This window comes from Protopterus annectens, chromosome 2.part1, assembly GCF_019279795.1.
Source record: "Protopterus annectens isolate FY-2018-M chromosome 2.part1, PAN1.0, whole genome shotgun sequence".
Taxonomy (NCBI): domain Eukaryota; kingdom Metazoa; phylum Chordata; order Ceratodontiformes; family Protopteridae; genus Protopterus; species Protopterus annectens.
In genome coordinates, this window is record NC_056729.1 from 973,536,999 (window position 1) to 973,560,502 (window position 23,504).

Genomic DNA, 23,504 nt, shown 5'->3' on the forward strand with positions numbered 1-23,504 from the left:
GGATTACCTCAGTAGGCTTGCCATAGTAGGGCTATGGGGAGGGCAGTGTGTGCATGGGCCATAACCCATTCATCTACGAGTTGACATGCCACATGCAGGCACACATGGGGTCATATATCACAGATACGTGTATACAGCTGCTAGATGACTACTTCCTTGTACAGTCATATTGCACAGCTGGCACATGCACCACATAGACTGTAATGCTGACAGATACTGGTGGCTAGTATCTGCAGTGAGTGACACATGCACCTCATGTGTTTGGGGCTGTTTGGCTGTGTGCTGGTTGGGACAGGCCTAGATAGCTCCTTTTCACAGTCACCATCTTCCACACATCTATGTATGTCTACCTTTGGCTTATTATAGTGTGTCACCCTGACATATATATCTGCATTCCTATCCACTGTGTGTGCAAGGCATGAGTGGGACATACTGACGAGTGTCTGCACTAACATCTGCATCTGCCAGATATGTCTGGTCCACTGGTGTTTGCAGTCATGGCCTTCATGTGTTTAAGTGTGTGAGCATGCCCAGTATGGCCATCTGTAGTGGATGTGTGGATCGTGTCTAGGTAGTTTGTGCAGCAGTGCTGACCTTTGTTTTGTGCACTGACAGGTAGCATGCTGTGTTCTGCAGAATATCCATTGATCAGTTGGCTTTGACTGCTACTACATGTCTGCATAGCAGGGGGGGCACAGCTGACTGTTTCTACATTTATACACAGGAGTTGGGGGGGGCACCTGACTGTTATTACATTACTATGTAGGATGGGGAGCACACCTGACTATTTCTACATTTCTACACAGGGTTGGGGGAACACACCTGACTGTTATTACATTGCTATGTAGGATGGAGGGCACAAGTGACACTTGTACACATTTGCTATGACTATATTGGTATGTCATGTACTCCATTTCATTCTGTATTGCTAACTATCATACTGACTAGAGGCACACCAGAGTACTACAGACCATGGGTTTGGTTGCCCTACATGTTATTGTCTGACTTCCTACCCTTCAGAACTAACATCCCACTGCCTGCCATGCTGTGGTCTGTCTGTGTAGGCCTGAGGGTGGGGTTAACCATAGCCATCATTCTAGGGCCATGGCACAGGCCCTGTTTGGGTTTGTCTACTCCTGTCCTGCTGGCTGTGACTGTTGGGTATGTCAACCATCCAGACTGGCATGTGTGGGTCATATGGACATACATGTCGCTCAGCAAATTTCCTGCAGTGGGTTATGTCACCCTGTGTAGTACTGGCTACTATGGTGACTCCAGTATGTGTTACACATGTCACGGTGCCACTATGGATGTCTACTGTCTGCTGCCGTAACATTCATCCACCCAATTCCCTTGCATGCTCACATCCATACCACAGCTACAGGTGACAACACATTCTACTCCATTTGGCAATTGGTAGGTTGATTGACTTACCTTGTGGGTATGCCAGACTTGTGGATGGTGCTGGAAGGCTGCCTGTGTTGGATGCACATAGGACACTCCCTATACATGGTTGAGCACAGGTGCTGTCATGTTTGGCATTGCTTTTACTGTATGCATGAGTCAGAGAGAGGTGTTATTCCCTGGGACCCTACTGTGTCAGTGCATGTGCTATGTGTTGCCTCTTTGCCAAGGCCAGGGCATACTGAGCACAACTCCTTCTGCCTACTGGGGCAGGCTCAGGTTCGTCCTCCTCCAGGTCACTCTGTGCCTCTGCAGGCCTTGGCATTGGTGGGGGGCTGTGTGGCCCTGCCACATGCTGTTCCTGCTGCAGCTGTTTCCACAGGATCATATTTGTAGCATAGCACATATCATAACAATTTGGGTACATGTAGCTGGTGAATACTGCAAGGCTCCACCGGATCTGTCCAGACATCGGAACTGTGACCTGAGCATCCCAAACACATGCTCTATTATATGTCTGGCCTGTGCGTAGGCCTCATTATGGCATTCTTGTTCAGGTGTGTGTGCATTTCTGATGGGTGTCATCAGCTATGGCTCCAGTGTGTACCCAGCATCCCCCACTAGGTGTCCGTAGGGGATGTCCCCATTGGCAAATCTCTGGTACAGCTGTGTCAGATGCCATATGTGGGAATCGTCATAGCTTCCAGGGCAGCCAGCATACACATTCGTTATAATGTCTTGGGCATCACATATGACCTGGCAGTTGATAGAGGGGATGCTCCTGTGGTTGATGAAGGCCCTACCCTGCTCACCAGGTGATGCTTTGATGCGTATGTGTGTGCAGTCTATAGCACCTATTACCCCAGGGTATTCTGCTATTTGGTGGAAGAGACGCATATTGCTGGTCAACACTTCACGGCTGTTGAGGAAATATACATGCTCACTGGCATGTGCTGATATGGCATCCAGGAACTGGTGAAATACTCTGGATGCTGATGCCCATGAGATCCGCATGTTATCCCCAGTTGTGCTTTGTGAGGTACCTGTGGCTAGTATACCTAGGCCTACACATACCTTGGTATCCACTGGGATGGGTTCCCCTTGGTCAGTTCTTGTTCAGGTGTGTGTGCATTTTTGATGGGTGTCATCAGCTATGGCTCCAGTGTGTACCCAGCATCCCCCACTAGGTGACCGTAGGGGATGTCCCCATTGGCAAATCTCTGGTACAGCTGTGTCAGATGCCATATGTGGGAATCGTAATAGCTTCCAGGGCAGCCAGCATACACATTCATTATAGTGTCCTGGGCATCACATATGACCTGGCAGTTGATGGAGGGGGATGCTCCTGTGATTGCTGTAGGCCCTACCCTGCTCACCAGGTGGTGCTTTGATGCATATGTGTGTGCAGTCTATAGCACATACTACCCCAGGGTATTCTGCTATTTGGTGGAAGAGATGCATATTGCTGGTCAACACCTTACGGGTGTTGAGGAAATATACATGCTCACTGGCATGTGCTGATATGGCATCCAGGAACTGGTGGAATACTCTGGATGCTGATGCCTGTGATATCCCCATGATATCCCCAGTTGTGCTTTGGGAGGTACCTGTGACTAGTATACCTAGGCCTACACATACCTTGGTATCCACTGGGATGGGTTCCCCTCAGTCAGTTTGGTGTGTCAGGTGTGGCCGGCACAGCTCAACAATTTGCTGTAGGAGGTCTCTGTCCACCCTATAATGCTCCACTATCTCCAGCTCATGTAGCCCCTGGTAGGTTACCCTGGGTCTGTACACTCTTCTCCATCTCCTCACTGTGGGTTGTTCAGCAGCATGCACATCCTCACCACCCTAAGCCTCTTGCACATGTTGTTCAATTTTGCCTGCTGCAGCCCTTCTCATCTTGTAGGTTTGTTTGTTAAAATGTCCCCACTTGTATACACCGGTGGTGTAAAGTGTGGCAAAAACCAGTGGGGAAGGTGTTTGCTTAGTTTATAGTAGTGTTCTGGGCTGGGCTGCTGCCTGTGTAATTGTCTGTTTCTGATACATTTCACCTGCCAGCTAAGCTAGTTCTCCTTGATTACCTTCCTACTGCTGTTTTCCCTTCCCATTGCCCTTCTGTTTAAGCCCGGGGGTGCGCTGCACAAACAGTGTACTCAAATGTGTACACTACTGCTATTTCCTGGTTTAACTTATTTTTGCTTCCTGTAAAACCCAGTGCGTGGCACGCACACCCGCTTACACTTTGTAGAGAGTGCTAGGCAGGTTTAGACACACCCTAGGAGCATACCCGAGCCACAGGGCTCCAATCCACTTACAGTATGCCTGACACACCCACCCATGATATCACCTACCTTCTAGTCTTGCACTCAACTATTTATACACTGACACTGTTGGGACCTGCCTCACATGCTGGGGAAAACTGGGATTCACTATCCTTCCCCTTATTTGCATAGGATTGCCTGCTAATGCATAGCTACATGTGTCACACTGAGCCTCCCCCCTTAGCAACCACTATTCACTGGCCAGGTTGTCTTTTGTCTGGCATTGACTTGCATGGCAGAATACTGATTTTAGTTAGAATGCTTGGTTTAGGTTTATTTTCTTATTTTCCTACCGATCCCATTTGCGCGCTTCCGCCCTCTGCTTAAACAGCCGAGATCATCGAAAATAACATAAAAGTTGCATTTTTTTACTTTTTGTATTGTTTGCAATGCCAATGGCCTTATACTTGCCCATTGGCATGCTTCCTCAATGATATGCAGCCTTTATTTGGAGCTGTCATGTCTCCATTATGGATTTTGCAGAAATGTATTCGGTTACTAACCGAGTACATTTATGCAGATTATGCTAGTCCGGCACGGCCTGATTCCAGATTCCTGGATAGCAGATTTACCTGATTTGCATGGTTTTCACCTGTAAATGGGGTAATTTGCATACAGGGGCTGGGAATGTGCAGGACTAGTGCAAGAGCGCTCGTGCACATCAAACGAGCACGTACGTAGATCGCTCGGCCGCCATATTGTGAACATTATCTCTTACACTAATCATGCATGCTGTGCAAGGCTTGCAGAATCCAGGGGAAAATAAATTCCAGTTCAACTGACACAGCTAAAGTGCTCAGAAAGACATATTGGGTGTGCCTCTATATCTTGTAAGGTATATCAGAACTAACAGTCAAATTAATTAGCAGAATAAAGGGTTTGCAGTTACAGATGGCAAATGAAGTTTTTGTATTGTTTTGTTTAGCAGTCATTAGTTAAGAGTTTTGTATAAAAGTGTTACAATGCATAAAAAATATTGTAATATAGGTAGAGACAAAATAATGTTTGCTAGTTTACAGAATGTAAAATTTGAAGTCAATGCCACATTATAAAAGTGACAACACAGTTAAAAATTCAGATCCTGTGTATAAAAGAGTACATTATATAATCAGTTTGAGACTGTATATGTTTCGTATGATGTCAGTTTGCCACATCAGCTCAGATTACAGCCAGCCCAGCAAGCTGAGTTAAAGACAATGGTATTTATTTAATGCATTATAGTTTTACTATTTATCCAAAAATTGTAGACAGTAATAATACATTCTTGCAGCATTCAGTATTACTGGAAAGTTAAATGACATCAGCTAAAGAAGCAGTTACGGTGAGACAGTGGGTGGAGTTTTACTCACAGGACAGTATGTTAATATCTAAGGGTCAGAAGACAAAATGTAAAAAGTTCAACAGTTAAAATGGATTTTCTATAGGTACAGAAATGCACAGTGTTACATTACCGTGAGTTTCATTTAAGATAAGTTCAGAAACTTTATACAACTATCAAGTTAAATGTAATTGCTACAGCCAAGACCTTAGAGGAAGCTGTCCATTTATTGGTTAGGCAGAAACATATTTTGCAAGCATCAGATGCCAGTAATAAGATTTTTCCTGTAAATACTGATATTGCAGCAGTAAAACAGACTTCACCAGTCCCAGCAGTTAAATTTTTTTTTGTAATTGTTTTCTGAAGGGGGTGCACGTAATATACGGGTAGAGACAAGAAATACTGTTAGCTTTTCAGATACAAGGTAGCCCACTATGGTTAATGACTGGGCAAATGATGTAAAGTTCAAACCCAAGGGATGATCAGAAGTATGCTGTAGCTCAGGTTAATGTTGCCAGTGACATAACAGATTTTCAGAATATATGTAAAGACTGTGATAGTTCAGCACCAAATCAGTTGGTGTATTTGACTTAATTTCAGGTTGAAAAGGATGGCAGACCACTTGATACAGGGGCTTCAATTTCAGTTACAAACAGACCTCTGCCAGAGGATCCAAGTACAGTTCTCACACTATCAGGGTTTAAAGGGTCAAAGGTAGCTGTAGTCAGCAGCAAGCCTTTGGAAATTGGATTTTTAAATAAAGCCAATCAGCCTGGGAAAGAATAACAACAAAATTCTTGTTACATTCCCAGTGTGACAATACCATTTAAAAATGTACATTACGTCAAAACTACGTGGTGTTAGATTTTAATAAAAAGATACTGTAAAAATTAAAGATGCTATAATATCAGTTTTCCTACAGACTTGGAAGAGTTTATTAGCAGCAAATGTTTATTTCATGCAGAAAAATCTATGTTTATTTCATGAAGTAAAACGTAAATAAAAGCTAGCACAATAAGCAGTGCTGCCAGTTTGTAGTTGTTAAAGCTGCATTTCATGCAGAAAAATGTAAATGAGGTCAGGGCAATAAGTAATGCTATCAGTTTATAATTGTTAAAGATGCAAATGTTATTTTAAGGACCTGATACTAAATACAATAAAGAACTTTAGCTACCCAACCTTGCACAAGAAATAAAAATAAGAGGTCTATGTTTATTTCATGAAGAAAAATTTAAATAAAGTTAGCACAATCAGCAATGCTGTCAGTTTGTAGTTGTTAAAGCTGCATTTCATGCAGAAAAATGTAAATGAGGTCAGGGAAATAAGTAATGCTAGCAGTTTATAATTGTTAAATATGCAAATGTTATTTTAAGGTCCTGATACTAAATACAATAAAGAACTTTAGAACTCAGCCTTGCACAAGAAATAAAAAGAAGAGGTTTAAAAGGCCTAACTACAAAGAGGACACTTCAACATCAAAGCAAGCCTTCCTTTACCTCATCAGTAACTGAAACAGTGCATAGTAAAATTTGGCAAGAGCTGGGGTGCAGCAATTGACAGTTTATGTGCTTCAGTTATTTATTCAATGTTTGTTTAAAGTCTGTATGAGTTAAAGCAAGTATGTATGTTTTCAAACAGTTCTACAATAGTATTAGTTTCAGTTTATTTGTGTTCAGGTAACACCATCAACATTTTCTCATGTTTTCAGACAATTATATAACAATAGTACTAGGTTTCAGTTTATCTATGTTAAAACAATGTTCTCATGTGTTCAGGTTCATGGTAACAATTGCACAGCAGTACTAACATTCAGTCTATGTTCAGACAATAATGGTTTGGTCTTCAATAACATGTACCAGTTTCAGTTATGATTTTATCTATGTTTAGTTAACATTGGCAAAAGATATTCTTTTAGTTTAGTTTGTTTCCAGAATATACACAGCTATTTTTAAATAACAATGAAAAAATCTTCCCCACACAGGCCCAAAATGCAAGGCAAACAACAGTTTGATAATGATAAAATACCCAAGAGGCTGAAGGTAACCAAAAGTGAATAGTCCACAATATGTATAAAATACACCACTTTAAAAAAGAGTAGTTGTGAGTGCTTTCGCAATGCTCAACATTCTTTCATCAGACAATTAAACTTCAATTAACAATAGTTTATATACACTTATTCTAATTTAAAACAGCCAATAGAATACAAACAAATTCCATGAGTTCTTCTCCATTATTGCAAATTAATTACTACTCACAGTTAAAAGTACTAACTATAAAAACTAATGACAGGATGTTAATAAAAAACTGGCACAATCTTAATAATGTTTATTTTATTTTAATTTCTTAGATTTTAGGACTGGCTTAAGGGGCACAGAGTCATTTAAGCCCAGCCTCCTGTGAGCCCCTAACCTCAGGATCCACTGGAGTTCCACACACTGAGTTTGATTAACATGGTCTCCCAATCTACACCGATGGAAGTTCCATCTAGTCTGTTGGGAATGGATGGTGTACAGCCTGTGTTGGCTCCAGCAACTGTTGTAAGATGGAAAATCATTGTAGATTTGAAACAACATGTTTTTCCAGTTTTCTCATTGCCCTTTTAAACAGGGAGAAGGAAATCAATGGAGCAGGAATCACCGAAGGGAGGTCAGAAGTGGAAAGAAGCTCCAGTGTCGCTGCAGTCACATACGTTGAAGAAAATGTGGGGTTATGGACAGGAGGGCTAGTTTGGAACCTGTCTGATCATAAACTGACTACAGCAGAGTTTTCTGTACTCAGCAAAGGTTTGGTTTTTATACCTTCCAGTAATACTGACATTAGTGATTTGTTAGTTGGTTTGTGACTTTTTACTCGAAACATTGCTTTGAAAATGCAATTTGATTGTACGGAAAGTACAGGTGAGTTACAATATAAAAGTGCAAGCACTTATGTACCTTTATTACCACCTAATGTCGAAACTTTTTTAAAAGCATGTGAAAATGCTATATATGCACATGATCTTCAGAGTGGTTTTACAGAGAAAGGAAATAATTTGTCAGTAGCAGAGAGATAGGCTCTGCATGATCTACAAAAGAACACCAATATAGTAATTCATCCTTCAGATAAAGGGGGGCCTGTTGTAATATTAAGTGCTCAGTTTTATTATGAAGGGATGACTGAGATGTTACCAGATACACCAGTGTATAAAATTGTACGAGTGGATGTTGTGGAAAAAATGTGTAAGCACATTTTTGATACTTTGTATGAATGTATGTGTATGGGGATGTTAACCAAAGAATTATTTCAGTTCTTTATTGTAGAGAAACAACTGGTACCATGGTTGCATGGTCTCCCAAAGGTTCATAAGAACCCCACATGTCTCAAGTTTAGACCTATAGTAGCAGGGGCAGGGTGACTTACTGAGCCCATTTCTATTTTTTGGATGGAGAACTGAGAGACATGTTCAAGGATTCTGAGTATTTTTTGGGTGATCTTTATAGAGCAGTAGAGACATCAACACAAGAGGAGTTGGATATGCTTGTCACACTAGATGTAGGTTCACTCTTTACATGCATACCGAATCAACAGGGCATAAGTATGGTAAGATCGGTCCTGTTGAGACATGGTAAACTGTTCATACAGCATGTAGATTTCTTATGTATGTTATTAGAAATGGTGTTGGAACATAATTTCTTTATGTTCAATGATGTCTGCTATTGGCAAGTATCAGGGGTGGCCATGGGCACTAGTTGTGCCAACACGTATGCTAATCTGGTCATGGTGGACTGGGAAAAGCAACACCTGATAGAGGTTAATCCTCATGTTGTCTTTTACCGACACTTTATGATGACTTTTTGGTTGGAAGGGAGATGAGGATAGTCTGAAATTATTCCACCAACGTTTGAATAATACAAGTGACTTTTTATGTTTTACCATGAACCACTCCAAGCAAAGTATTGATTTTTTGGATGTTACAGTCTTTAAGACTACCAAGGGATGGTGTACCAACTTACACAGGAAAAAATGTTATTGCCCAGCATTTCTCCATTGAGACAGTATGCATACACAGCATATTTTCCCAAACATAGTCAAAGAGCAGGCTATGAGGGTGTTACCATTTTGTTGTCAGGAGGAAGAATATCTTGAAGGACTACAGAATTTGAAAGATGATTTTTTGGTTAGGGTTATAACCCATGAGAGGTTGATTTGGCTTACTCAAAGGTGTTTAATGAAAGGAAAGGAAAAGCCAAGCCATATTTCTCTGATTATGCATTAATGCAACATAAAGAAAGGAGGTCCAAAGATCTTTCTCAGATTCCTATGGTTCTCCCTTATGCTCAGGGTGTTGATAAATTTAAGAACATTTTATAGAAGAATTGGCATATTCTCTTGGTGGATGACAAAACAACTAGAGTCATGGGCTCATGACCCCATTTTATACACAAGAACAAGAAGAGTTTGAAGCAACAGCTGTGTTATCCAAGGAAAGTAAGAACAGAGGAGAATACTTTGTATGGTACACATAAATGTGGCAGTTGTGCATATTGTATGTATATAGATGAATCAAGGTTCTTTAAACACCCAGGGACAGGGCATTTACTTTTACAAAGATCTGTAGATATGAATTACTTGCAGAACCAAATATGCATCTTTGCTATTTCCTCCAATGCTTCAAGTAGCTACCCATCAATGAAAGAACAACCTTTCCACTTGGCTCAAAGATATAGAAATTATTAAAATGGGACTTTGTCTACCTCTAAAATCCAAAGTACATATTAACCAAACTCTTATCTGAGAGACAGTCAGGAAGATGGCTTAATACTTATCAGACCATGTTTCAAGACAACCACAGGAAAACATGCACTCTCAAAGCTGGATTCAGCAGGCTGGTATAATCTTCCAGGAGTAGCTAGGGAGCAAAGCAATCTGGAAGCATTCAAAACTAAATTAATAGAACTGCTGTGGGATACCAGATGCCTGTGCTACTGTGACAATGGCTGGTCAGTTCTTGATGTTGGAGTGAATGGCTAGCCATTGCATACCATGCCTATGCCAAAACACACCTGCACTATGACTGTAGCATTGATATATGTATGGTAAATAAAGCCATCCTGAGGGAAAGCACTTTGGATGACATTATCATTATGTTGAATGGTGCTACTGTTTTTAGCAAAATGGATGTGAAGGCAGGTTACTACCAAGTGGAGGTGAATCCTAAAAACAGAATAACAAATACATTTTTAATCGCAAAGGTCTTAGAAGATACAGGAGTTTAAATTGGGTTGTAAGATCGGTTGCAGAAATTTTCAGATGTATAATATATTTTATCCCAGGCATTCTGAATGTTAACATTTTCTTTGACGATGCAGCCTGTGGCAACACACAGAAACAATGATTCTATAAGCCAAGTTTTACAAATATGCAAATAATTTTGACATTAAACTGAAATGCAAATTTAATACATAATTTCTCGAGTTTTATGGTAATATATGTTCAAGGAAGGAAGGGTCACCAAATCTAAATAAAGTTAAGGCAATGTACAACATGTCACCATAATGAAACGCAAAAGTAATAAGATGTTTCCCAGGCATGGTAAATTGCAATCCCTTGTATGGGTAGCTCTTTAAATGATAACTGCCTTTCTAAGGGTTTTAAGATTAGTAATTTAAAAAGTGTTAGTATGCCGAGGTGGTACGGTGGTAGCGTAGTTACCTCACAGCAAGAGGTTCTCCCGTTCAATTCTCGGCTTGGCTTTGGAGTGCCTTCTGTGTGGAGTCTGCATGTCCTCCCCGCGGTTGGGTAGCGTTCGAAAGACATGCGTGCATAAATGGGCGTGCCTTCATTGAAGGTTGGGCATCGAACTGGCACCTCGGCGTTTCATAAAAATCTACTGCCAATCATTAGCGGACTGAAGTTCCACTGTGGTGACCCCTTACCGGGAAAAAGCCGAAAGACAAACAACAACACGTAAATTAAAAGTGTTAATATGGTGCGTTTTATTTTTTATGAACAAGAGTTTCTTACTTTACTGATCGCTCTCTCATACACACACGCAGACACTTCAAAAGTCATACACACACTCTCCATGCATTCCTTTACTGATCGCTCTCTCATACACACACACAGGCACTTTTACATTCATACACACACACTCTCTATGCATTGCTTTACTGTTCACTCTCACACACACACAGGCAGTTTTACATTCATGCACACACTCTCCATGCATTCCCTTACTGTTCTCTCTGTCATACACACACGTAGGCACTCCTACATTCATACACACACACACTTCATTCTCTCCTCATGCACTTGCAATCACTGCCCAAACAACACAAGAATCAAACCCACTACCCTTATGTCTGCAGAGAGACATTTTAGATAAAAAAAATTTGTAGGTGGCAAATAACTGATGGGAGAAGCACAGCAACATAATCGAGTGTTTGTCGGTGTGAGCGTGCAATTACGATCTAACAAGCCATTACTTTACACTCGCTAAGCTGTTTAGCGAGTATAAAATAAGAAAAAAAAAGTAAACAGCTAAGTGAGTGTAAAATAATGGCTTGGAAGTTCGTAATCGCACAGTCATGCACACACAAAACTTCAGACATCACAGGGCCATAAAGAAAAACGGTTGCTATTGGCAACCATGACCACATGGAACAGCTGGCAAAGGAATGCCACAGGAAAGGAAATTACATAAAAAAAAGAAGTACAGGGCATTAAAGGAGTAAAACAGTGCCAATTTGCAGATTGAAGTGGGACTAATGCATCAGACAACAGACAGCAAGTTTTTTCATTACACCTTCTCACTGAACAGATTACAAGATGGTACAACCACTACCCATATTGAACAGGAAATATTTAAGGTAGTCAGTGGTACTGCTCTTTAGGAAAGTTAGAGAAAATAACTTTGGAAAGAAGACAACTTTATAGTAATAATTACCACTGGCAACCAACACCACGTGGAACAGCTGGAATGCTGCAGCAAAGGCAAATAAATATAAAAAAGTACAGTACTAAAGTGCCACAGTTCAATACCAAGTGCATACATGTATCCACAACAGTTGTTTGGTCAGCAGGACCCAAACAAGCAATGTTTAAACATTTTTGGATGCACGTGTGAACTTATGCAGCACAGCGACCGAAAAGCCAGGAGAAATGGAGATGCCACATTAAAGAGATACTGATACTTTGCTGTCAAACAATGTATTTCTACAAAAAATGTCATACTCACCAGTATAAATCCACGATGGAAGCTGATGCAGAAAAAGACTCACACAAGGTTCCAATAGGGAAATACAGCGTACTGGAAACACAATGCTAAAAAGAAGTACCCTACCTCCTGCACTTGTATTTGAGCACTCAGGCTGGGGGAAGGACAAAGGAGCCATGACATCACAGAGTGGGTGGGTCTTATTATTTTAGTTAGAATCAGATGACGGCTGTGGTGATGTCACTTTGGGGGAGGGAACTGATTAAAAAAAAAAAGTACCTGCACTGCCTGGCCTCGATGATGTCAGTAATTGGGCGACTCCAGCAAGCTTTATTCAAACGTGAGAGAATCATTTTGTAAGTGAAACCATCCCAGTATGAGAAGGTAGGCTTCTGTTACAGAAGTAAGGGGAATTATAAAAATTGTAAATGCTTTATTGTTGTTGCTTTACAGAGGACAATGTAAATAGGGAGGAAAAGGGCCTAGAAGTTGAGGAATACATTAGAGAAACCTGTTATATCCTTTAAAGACCAGTGCAGATTGTAACACTCTAAACGTGGTTTATGTGGCACACTGTAGGAAATATTTTTGTTTCTATGTAGGCAAGATAAATTGTCGCCTCAGAGAACATGTCAGGGACCACTTGTACTGTAGAAGAAGAGGTTTGGACTATAGTGCTTTGACAAAACATACTTTGTCGACAGGTGAACAGCATACTTTTTTATTTCAGGTGCTTCATGTCCAGGCCATGAATAGTAGATTGGGAGACCATGTTAATCAAAAAGAGTGTGTGGAACTCCAGTGGATCCTGAGGTTAGGGGCTCACAAGGGCTGTGCTTAAATTACTCTGTTCCCCTTAAGCCAGTCCTAAAATCTAAGAAATTAAAATAAAGCAAACATTATTAAGATTGTGCTAGGTTTTTATTAATATCCTGTCATTAGTTTTTATAGTTAGTACTTTTAACTGTGAGTAGTAATTCATTTGTAATAATGGAGGAGGGCTCATGGAATTTTTTGTATTCTGTTGGCTGTTTTAAACTAGAATAAGTGTATAACAACTGTTGTTAATTGAAGTTTAATTGTATGATGAAGCAATGTTGAGCATTGCAAAAGCTCTCACAACTGCTCTTTATTAAAGTGGTGTATTTTATATGTATTGTGGACTATTCACTTTTGGTAACCTTCACCCTCTTGGGTATTTTATCATTATTCAGATATTTTTAAATGTTCAGTATATGCTAATGTAAATTTCAGTCAAGTTTCAGAATATGACATTCATATTCAGTTATGTGTTCAGTATAGTACATTTCAGTCAAACCCGAAAATACTTCACATTATTCAGTCATTAGTTATGGGTAAAGTAACAGAATTATTTTTTACAGGCTTATTAAAATAAGTTATTTAAATAATAGGTAGTAATAGTTATTCAGTATACTCAAGGCATAACAGTGGAGGCTTAATTTGTTTAATTAGTTTACAGATTACAGTGCATGTTTACAAATTACAGTGCACTTTACATTATTATTGTACATTAGTCAGAAATTAAGGACACTAACAAATGATGCAAAGGTATAGACTTGAAATACAGAAAGTATAGGTTTTAGTAAACTATTATAGCTCATAAATATTCATAAAAGTTAAAAAAGGTAAGTAGCATTATACAGCAAATTTAAATAAAAAATTATAGACACAAGTTAACACAGAATATGGTAATTATGCTTCAAGATCACTTATAAAGTTATCTTTTTAGTGCAAATTTCAATTAGTTTTCAGAAAATAGCCATCATGCTTGATAGGCTGTATAATATGCTGCAGCAAAACAAAAAAAGCTGCCAAGGAGAGGATTCCTCTATATCCAATGCAGTGAAAGAAGAGTACGGTAAAAAGTATAACAGAGGTGAGCCAAGTGGGCTCAACGGGTGAGGCAAGTCTGGCAAAGATCCAAGACATGCAGGAAAATGCTAATAAAAGGGCACAATGCAAAGTTACCAGTCCAGTCCCAGGAGTAAGGTTGTATGTGCACAAACAGAACAAGGGGCACTTTTGCCCTACATACCAAAATTATTGGCTAAGCAGCTAATCAAGTACCACCATCAGCTACTAGGTCATGTAGGTTTTCAAAAAAACTTGACCTATCATAAAGTGTAAGTTTTAAAATCCTCAGCTAAAAAGAAAACTAAAAAATTCAGGAGGAGTGTATAATACGTCTGCAGACTAACCCTACGTTAAAAAACCTCAGTTAATCAAATTATAAAGTTAAAAAATTTCAATCCAAACAGGTCATAAATGCTCAAGTGTCACCTAGTGGTCAGATTTAAAATGTGTATAACAGAGAAGATTGTTATTACTTTGGATTTATCTGCACAAAAGGCTACTGATCTTGATAAGGTGTGATTGAATTTTTCAATTACATGACATATTTGCTCGGATGTTACTAGGACAAATATTTTTATATATGTATTCATTAGCAAATGCAACTTTTATCTTATCTGTATGCACTTCTTAGAAGTTTACTGATGGTATATGCATTTTTGTCAGAGCATTTTACTTTCTCAGATACATTGTTACAACTGTTTCTGTTACCCTCTTCTAGGTTATTTCAGTGAAATGTAAATGTCCTATATTGTCAATGACACATGGGTGTTAGCCTTCTAGGATGGCACATAGACACTTCTAGGGGAGTGCTAGGCACTGGTAAAGGTGACTGCCAATTGCATAAAAATGATGTTTGTGTGGTAAATGTGTACACATCTTGTGAGAGTTTGAAAACACATAACAATTGATTAATGTTATTTCTTGTTTGGTACAAATTGTCATTTGCCTGTTGTTTTGGGGGTGGGGGAGTCAAGTTCTAGTTGTGTGTTCCACAACCCAAAAAATTGTTTTACAGAGGTTTGCTGTTTGTAGTCCTTGTTTTTATCAAAACTTAGTTTGTATATGATGTGATGTGTTACAACCACACAACCTGTTATTATGTTTTAATAACTGCAGATTTGTGTTTCTTCAGTTTGTAATATTGAAAAAACAATGTGCTATATCTAAGCAGGACTTTTATTTATGTGTAGTGTCCTTTTGTGTTTTATATCACCTAGGATTATGTCACCCAAGCTTTCTAATCCCCACAAACCCTCCTTTAATGAATCTGAAAATGACATAATTGTCCAAGCCTTTCAGCAACATGGTACTTTTCTGTGAGACGACGTGGGGGTATGTCTGGAAGAATGCAAATCTAAAACTAGATAGTGAACGACGTCAGTACTGTTGGGGGGGACAACAAGACATGATCAGTTGTGTCATATTCATCATCAAAAAAGAATGCAAATTCTCCAGCTTCCTTCCAGTTCCACTTCTAATGCTACTCCCTTAGCCAATACCCATATGTCACTGCTGGGACACTCTGTTATCTATCCACTACACCTTTCTCTTTACACCTCTACTCTTACTCTATACTGAAGCTACTTACTCCTCCTGCTTTTCTTACTTAACCTGTTATCCAATGTCCCATCTCTGTCTCTTCTCCTGCTACTATACTCCCTACTATGCCTAATCTTTGCTCTCTTTGTTGCTATACTCCCTAATGTGGCTAACTTGCTCACAAGTCAACTGTATAAAGCAAAAAATGCAACCCCTACTAACAATGTTCACCATTATGTAATGCCTCAACCTAAAACTGTAAAAGATGTGTTCAGTCTATGTAAATATGTTAAATCTTAAGCTTCAATGCTATGTTACTAGTCATTGTTAAGTTTGGTACTATGTAAATTTGAATGCTTCTGTATATACCTTATATTTTGCTTAAAATTTAACTGTGGAGCTTTTCACCCTAGGCCTCTGTTGAAAATGGACATGCATCCAGTCAGACTTTCCTGGTCAACAAATGAAAAATAAATAAATAAATCTGCCAGGTGGAGAGTGGTGGCAGTGGCCCATGAAAAACTGGCTACTGGGAGGGGCTTGCTACAGAGCCACCACTGACACCAAATGAAGACTTATTGTTGACAGTCAGAGATCCAGAGAGCTCAGTGGAAAATGCACAGCAGCATGTGATCAATGTTGGTACTGCTGCTGTTTTAGGGAGGACAAGTATGTCTCAGGAGGAGCTTCCAGGTAAGCTTACATATGTAAATTTTTAACAGTTTCTTGTATAGTAAAATATTGAAAGCAATAGTTAAGTTGGTTTAATATTTTTTTGAGGGGCTCTATTTATAGATTGATACAGTAAACAACACATTTTAGTTCACTACACATGGGGTTGAGATGGAAGTGTCAGCCAATTTTCTGTTAAGAGTATTGTTAATGAACATATAAAGCCAGTAAATTGTCCCCCCTGTGTTATTGTTATTGTGATGATGGTGTCCTTACATTTCTCTTAACTTATTCCAGGACCATCCTCCCTAGCAAGTGTGGAGTCATCTGCACATGGTAAGCCAAACATTTTTATTTCAGTACTGATTAGCATTTGACAGAAATATGCTTTTATTCATATGTGTGAGGTGGCTGTCAGGACTGTGTGTATTGCTGTATAATCTGTGACAGTGGCAGCAGTGTTAGTTTGTAAGCATATATTAAATTGTAGTAGTGTAGGTATTTATTTATTTCCTGTGTTTATTGCTTATTATCAGAAGTTATCCTGACAGTGGAAGTATAGGATTCTTACCACCTGAGGTCAGAGTATCAGCAGACTCTGATGAGGTTGACATTCAGCAATCCCCCGTATTTCCATTAGACACAGCCAGTAGGTCTACTCAAACCTATTTCAGTGAGCCCTCCGGTATTGGACAGGTGGAGGATGAGCCACTTGATCAGGCTAGTGTGGTTGGTGTGGTTTCACTGCCTGTTGACTCTGGCCATAGCCAAAGTGTAGGAGAGGTGCCACACAGGATGGTTGTTAGGGGTGTTTGGAGGAGGCCTGCTGTCCATCCTCATCTTGATCCTGCTGTGTCTTTCTGTGCCACTCAATGACATATGTTTAGGGCAATCATGCAGGTGCAGACACTTTCCAATAGGGACTCCAAGGAATTGCTTAGGGTTGTAGATGTGGCACAGGTTGGCATGCATGACTGCCTCCACCATGTTGCCAATTCAATGGATCAGATGAATGATGCATAGGAATGTGCAGTTTCTCTGACGGAATGTCTGCTGGGAGGGGAACAGCATCAACATAGATATAGGTCAACCACATCATCTGGTGTTAGCTGATGTGGCTGCACCTGATCATATTCCTGTAGTGGCAGTACTTCCACTTATCCCTTAGTGGTTGAAGTGTTTACATCTATCTGTGGTAGGCCTTGGGGTTGTGGTCCTGGGTGTACTCATTAGGGGAGCTCACCCAGCAGACATCAGTCACATTCAGGTAGCAGAAGTGCATCTGATTGTGGGCATAGGTGTGTCAGTGCAACTCCTGGAAAAGCCAGCTGTTGTGGTTAGGGACAATGACGATGAACTGTCACCTCTACCATGCACACCTCACACCTCTCTGAGATATCGGGATGTAGAGCTAGCACAGATCTTGGCTGTGTTCTTGTAGACAACAACACACCAATTTCACCTACAGTGCCCATACAGACACATACATATAATATATATATATATATATATTTTTATTCTTAGGTGTATTATGAAAGTATATCCATTAATTGAACATTCCTGTTAAGTGAAGAATTATGTATTAGTACTTTAAAATGTATTGTATCTTTAAAATTCTTTAAGTGATTTGGTGATGTCATTGTTGAAAGTGTATATAAGTGAAGTACTTTTAATTTGAATTTGTCTGATGAAGTTTACCTATGAGAAGTAAATGAAAGCGCTAACAAAATATTGTGATTGGGTGTTCATTTTTCATTTTTGTGTTTATTTTGGTTTAAAGTTGGAGAGTTTTTTTGGAGTTTGTTGTAAATGGAAGATTCGAACTCCCAACAATCACAGAGCCTTTTATCGAATGATGATGTGGCGTCTAGTCCAAGTGCTGCAGCATTTGGCAAACTTACTGCACTTGTGGAACTGTTGTCCCAGCGTGTGGAAAACCTATCCTGTCAAGTTTCACATAGTTTGTATTTCTCGCAAAACAATAGAAATCGTATGACCAGTGGAGCTATAGGAATGTTAAATATGGGTGGAACGCTTTTTGGAGGTGTTCCTGTTACACAGAAGAGTGGGATCCCTTTGAACTTGGATTCCACTTCCGGTTCCGGTTCCGCCTTTAACATTCTGCTCTCAGGTCATTGTACATCACCAAATACGAGTTGTGAACTAAATAATGGATGAAATGAGCTGTCGTCTAACAACGGACAGAGTGAACTGCTGTTTAATAATGGACAGAACGAATTGTTACCTAATGCGACTGTAAGTAACCTTAATTTGTCTTTGCCTTCCCTAAGTGACTGGTTTAAAGAGCCTGTTACTTTCGTTTGTGGAACGAATGCACAAATTGATCTAAATAATCTAAATAGGGCAAGTTTAGTAAACCATTTAAAGTTATTTGACTCTAAGTTATTTCGGTTCACGAAATTACAAATCGAGATACAGTATTTATCTGAATGTGTTAAACGCCAACAAATCCCAAAAGGTTTGAGGGTTTGGCGTTATCCAAGTGGACTTGTCAACAAATCCCCTATGCATCTTGAACTAACTAAATTATTTGATAAGCATGGTTGTGAGTACTTGGAACTTTTAATTAAAGACTATACTGAGCAAATGAATACTCTGAAAAACGAGCTGACTATACTTGACAACGCCATTCGTTCTGATAAAGAATTTGAAAGGTATAGATTTGATTACATGCAGATTTTTTCCAGTATTGACAGTGCATTAAATAAAATTAGAGAAACTAAAAATAGGAAATTAAACCGGGACACTATTGCCTACAATTCTGGAACTGCTTTTCCTGCACCTCGTACAGGTGGGAAAAATCAGATAAATAATGAGATTGAGAATAATTTGGTGAACACTTTACCAGATTATAGTGAAATTGTGGATGGGGACGATTTTAGTAGCAATGATAATTCCCCACCACAAAATCCTGGCGTTAGAAGAAGTGAAAGAATTAACAGTAGATCTAATACAACAAATGCTAATACTAGTGGCATGAACAATGGTGGGCGTCAGGTTTTTCCGAAGGGCAAGTATGGCACCAAGGGTGGTCAAAACAACGCCAAACAACAACAACGACGGTGGAAGAAGAATCCGCCGAACAAACGGAAGAGATAGGAACAGACTTAATTTTTAATGTACCTGTCTCAGACATTGACCTACCTATTATTCTCACTAATAACACTAATGATTTTAGAATTTACAACTATTCTAACTTTATGCCTACTTGTATGCAAATTGATGTTCTGGCTAAGGGTTGTACCTTCGTCCCCTCTGTCAGAGGAAATGTAGCCAGGACTTTAGTTGATTTAAAACTGTTCACAAGGAAATTAAATCTGCATGTCATGTTTGGTAATAAGTCTTCTATTGTGAATGAAATTAGAATTGCTAGCACCTTTAACCCCCCATTACACCCGACTATTTCTCTATTTGAGAAAGTATCTTCTAATGATATTAGAGCTTCCTTTGTTAATAGAAATTCATTTAACACACAACGATTTAATTTAACAAAAGATGAAAATGAGGCATTAAGATGTCTCCGATTTGCTAATATTCGAATTATTAAACCAGATAAAGGTGGGGGACTAGTATTCTTTGATAATGAACAATATATTGACAAAATGAAAAAACTTTTGATGAATGGTGCATATATGAAGGTATCAAAAAACGAATTGAATGGAGCATATCAACGATTTAAGGGCTATATCAATGATTTGTTTATTGATGGCAGCATAGATATGGACACATTTAAATATCTTTGTATTAACCAACCACTTATTCCTGTAATTTTTGGATTACCAAAAATTCATAAGGACATAAAAGAACCACCCTTTTGGCCTATAGTGGATGGTAGACAGTCTATTACCTATAGCTGTGTGAAATTTGTTGATAATAAATTAAAAATTGCCATCCGTGATGAACTCCAAATATGTAAAGACTCTTGGGCCTTTCTTGAGGGTTTGAATAATATTGAATTCTCCGAAGATCTAAATTTTCTCACTATTGTTGTACGGGATTTGTACACTGTTATACCCCATGATATCGTATGTAATTGGGTGAGAGAATTCCTATTGGAGAAACATGTGGAAGGTACTACTATTGATTTGGTTTTATACCTTCTAGAATTAGTTCTGAAGAACAACTACTTTATGTTTGAACAAGAATATTACCTCCAAAATACCGGTGTTGCCATGGGTTCCCCATGTGGGGGTACCTTTGCGAATGTAGTAATGGCTTTTTGGGAGAAACATTTTCTATTTAAAAACTCTTTATTTAAACAAAAAGTTGTTTGGTATACCCGGTTTTTGGATGATATATTCATTCTATGGAGGGGGGATGAACAATCTGTTAAATTTTTCATGGACGAAATAATGAATTATACGGAATTTCTGAAGTTTACATGGGATTTCCACACTGAAAGAATTTCCTACTTAGATGTGGATATAATTAAAGATTGTTCCGATAGTAGATTTAAATCAAAAATATATAGGAAACCCACTTATTCCAACACCTTTTTACATTTTACTAGCTGCCACCCAGAATTTCAGAAAAAAGCTGTAGTTAAAGGGCAATTAGTAAGGGCGGCTAGAATGGTTTTGTTGGAATCAGATTTTGTTGATGAATGTAACAACTTGAAAATTATGTTTTTGAAACGCGGGTATCCTGAATATTGGTTGAATGGACTTGTGGATGAAGTTTATCAGAAAAGAGTAAGAGGTTGGTTTAAGCCACTATTGAATGAAATATGCGGAAACCAATTGTTGAATTCAGATTCTACATTTTTAGAATGTCATTCTAACCTCAGTGTACATGACGTTCTAGATCAAACATCAATGGATGTATCTATTGATTCTATTAATAATAGTGGTGTAGAACCTAATAATGATAGATTGAGTAATAATGATGGATTGAATTTTATTACCACATATACTCTAGATTCCTCTATCATTAGATTTATTCTATACAAAAATTGGGGCTTCCTAACTGAGGATGAGACCATCAAGAAAATTGTTGGTGAATGCCCCAGATTTACTTTTAGGAGAGGTATGAACATCAAATGTCTTTTAGAGAACCAAACATTACATGAATTTTCACCCTATAGTGGCATGTATAAATGTGAATGCTGTAAATGTTGTAAATATATTAAAATAGGCAAGTCTATACATATTCTAGGTAATAAATATGACATACTGGGTAAATTTAATTGTAATTCTAAAGGGGTCGTATATATCAATGTTTGTAAAATTTGCAACGCTTTTTATGTTGGAAAAACAGATCGACCCCTGAAAAAAACGGATTTATGAACATCTTTATGCAGTTGGGAAGGCTAATTTGAATAATGCCTTAGCAAAACACATACATTACAATCCAAGCCATAAATTTGAGTTCATGATTATTGATAGTGTATGTGAAAATAAGAGGGGTGGGCCTACGTCACTTAAATTAGAAGAAAAAGAACTTTTATGGCAGTTAAAATTGAATGCCATGGTCCATCCAGGTTTAAATGATTCTATTTCTATAGGCAGTATTCTAAAAATGAAAGCATTTATGAGATAATGGGTTTACATTTGCCCATTTTTGAAATAAATAGATATTACACAGTTTTGTTTTTGTATGTGAGATTTTTATATATATATGCATATTTTATTTTTATATATACACATATATATATATATATATATATATATATATATATATATATATATTTATTCTTAGGTGTATTATGAAAGTATATTCATTAATTGAACATTCCTGTTAAGTGAATAATTATGTATTAGTACTTTAAAATGTATTGTATCTTTAAAATTCTTTAAGTGATTTGGTGATGTCATTGTTGAAAGTGTATATAAGTGAAGTACTTTTAATTTGAATTTGTCTGATGAAGTTTACCTATGAGAAGTAAACGAAAGCGCTAACAAAATATTGTGATTGGGTGTTCATTTTTCATTTTTGTGTTTATTATGGTTGTTAGGGGTGTTTGGAGAATGCCTGCTGTCCATCCTCGTCTTGATCCTGCTGTGTCTTTCCGTGCCACTCAATGACATATGTTTAGGGCCATCATGCAGGTGCAGACACTTTCCAATAGGGACTCCAAGGAATAGCTTAGGGTTGTAGATGTGGCACAGGTTGGCATGCATGACTGCCTCCACCATGTTGCCAATTCAATGGATCGGATGAATGATGCATATGAATGTGCAGTTTCTCTGACGGAATGTCTGCTGGGAGGGGAACAGCATCAACATAGATATAGGTCAACCACATTATCTGGTGTTAGCTGATGTGGCTGCACCTGATCACATTCCTGTAGTGGCAGTACTTCCACTTATCCCTTAGTGGTTGAAGTGTTTACATCTATCTGTGGTAGGCCTTGGGGTTGTGGTCCTGGGTGTACTCGTTAGGGGAGCTCACCCAGCAGACATCAGTCACATTCAGGTAGCAGAAGTGCATCTGATTGTGGGCATAGGTGTGTCAGTGCAACTCCTGGAAAAGCCAGCTGTTGTGGTTTGGGACAATGATGATGAACTGTCACCTCTACCATGCACAACTCACACCTCTCTGAGATATCGGGATGTAGAGCTAGCACAGATCTTGGCTGTGTTCTTGTAGACAACAACACACCAATTTCACCTACAGTGCCCATACAGACACATACATATAATAGTGACATGGGTCAGTGGTGAGGCTTACAGCTCATTCTGTCTCAGTGGTCATTTGATACTTTATCCAAATGTCTGCCTGTTTCTCTTTCTAACTCACACGCGCTCACTACCTTTTGTGTCAGCCTAGACCTCCTGCCTGCCCCCCCCACAACACCTTTTGCAAATGATGATAACTTTGCCATATCCTTCTTTTCTATCTTTTGTATTCAGCAATACTTAAGTTGTTTTTCTGATGCTCAGGGTGCATAACTGACTTAGTGCTTAGTATATCTGTATTTGCGATGCTGTTTTGCAAATTGAACTGCTTTTTTACAGGTTTTTGTAATGTGTACATCCCTCCCAATCTCTTAGATCAACAAAGCTGGACCAAGCCATAAATAAAAAATGGGGCAAAGGCCCAACAATAGGGAAACTTTTTAAATATTTTGGTCTTACAAACTTAGACAGTAGCTAGAATAATTTTATTTATTTTATTTTTTTATTTAACATTTGTTAACCAGGAAAGTCTGACTTGG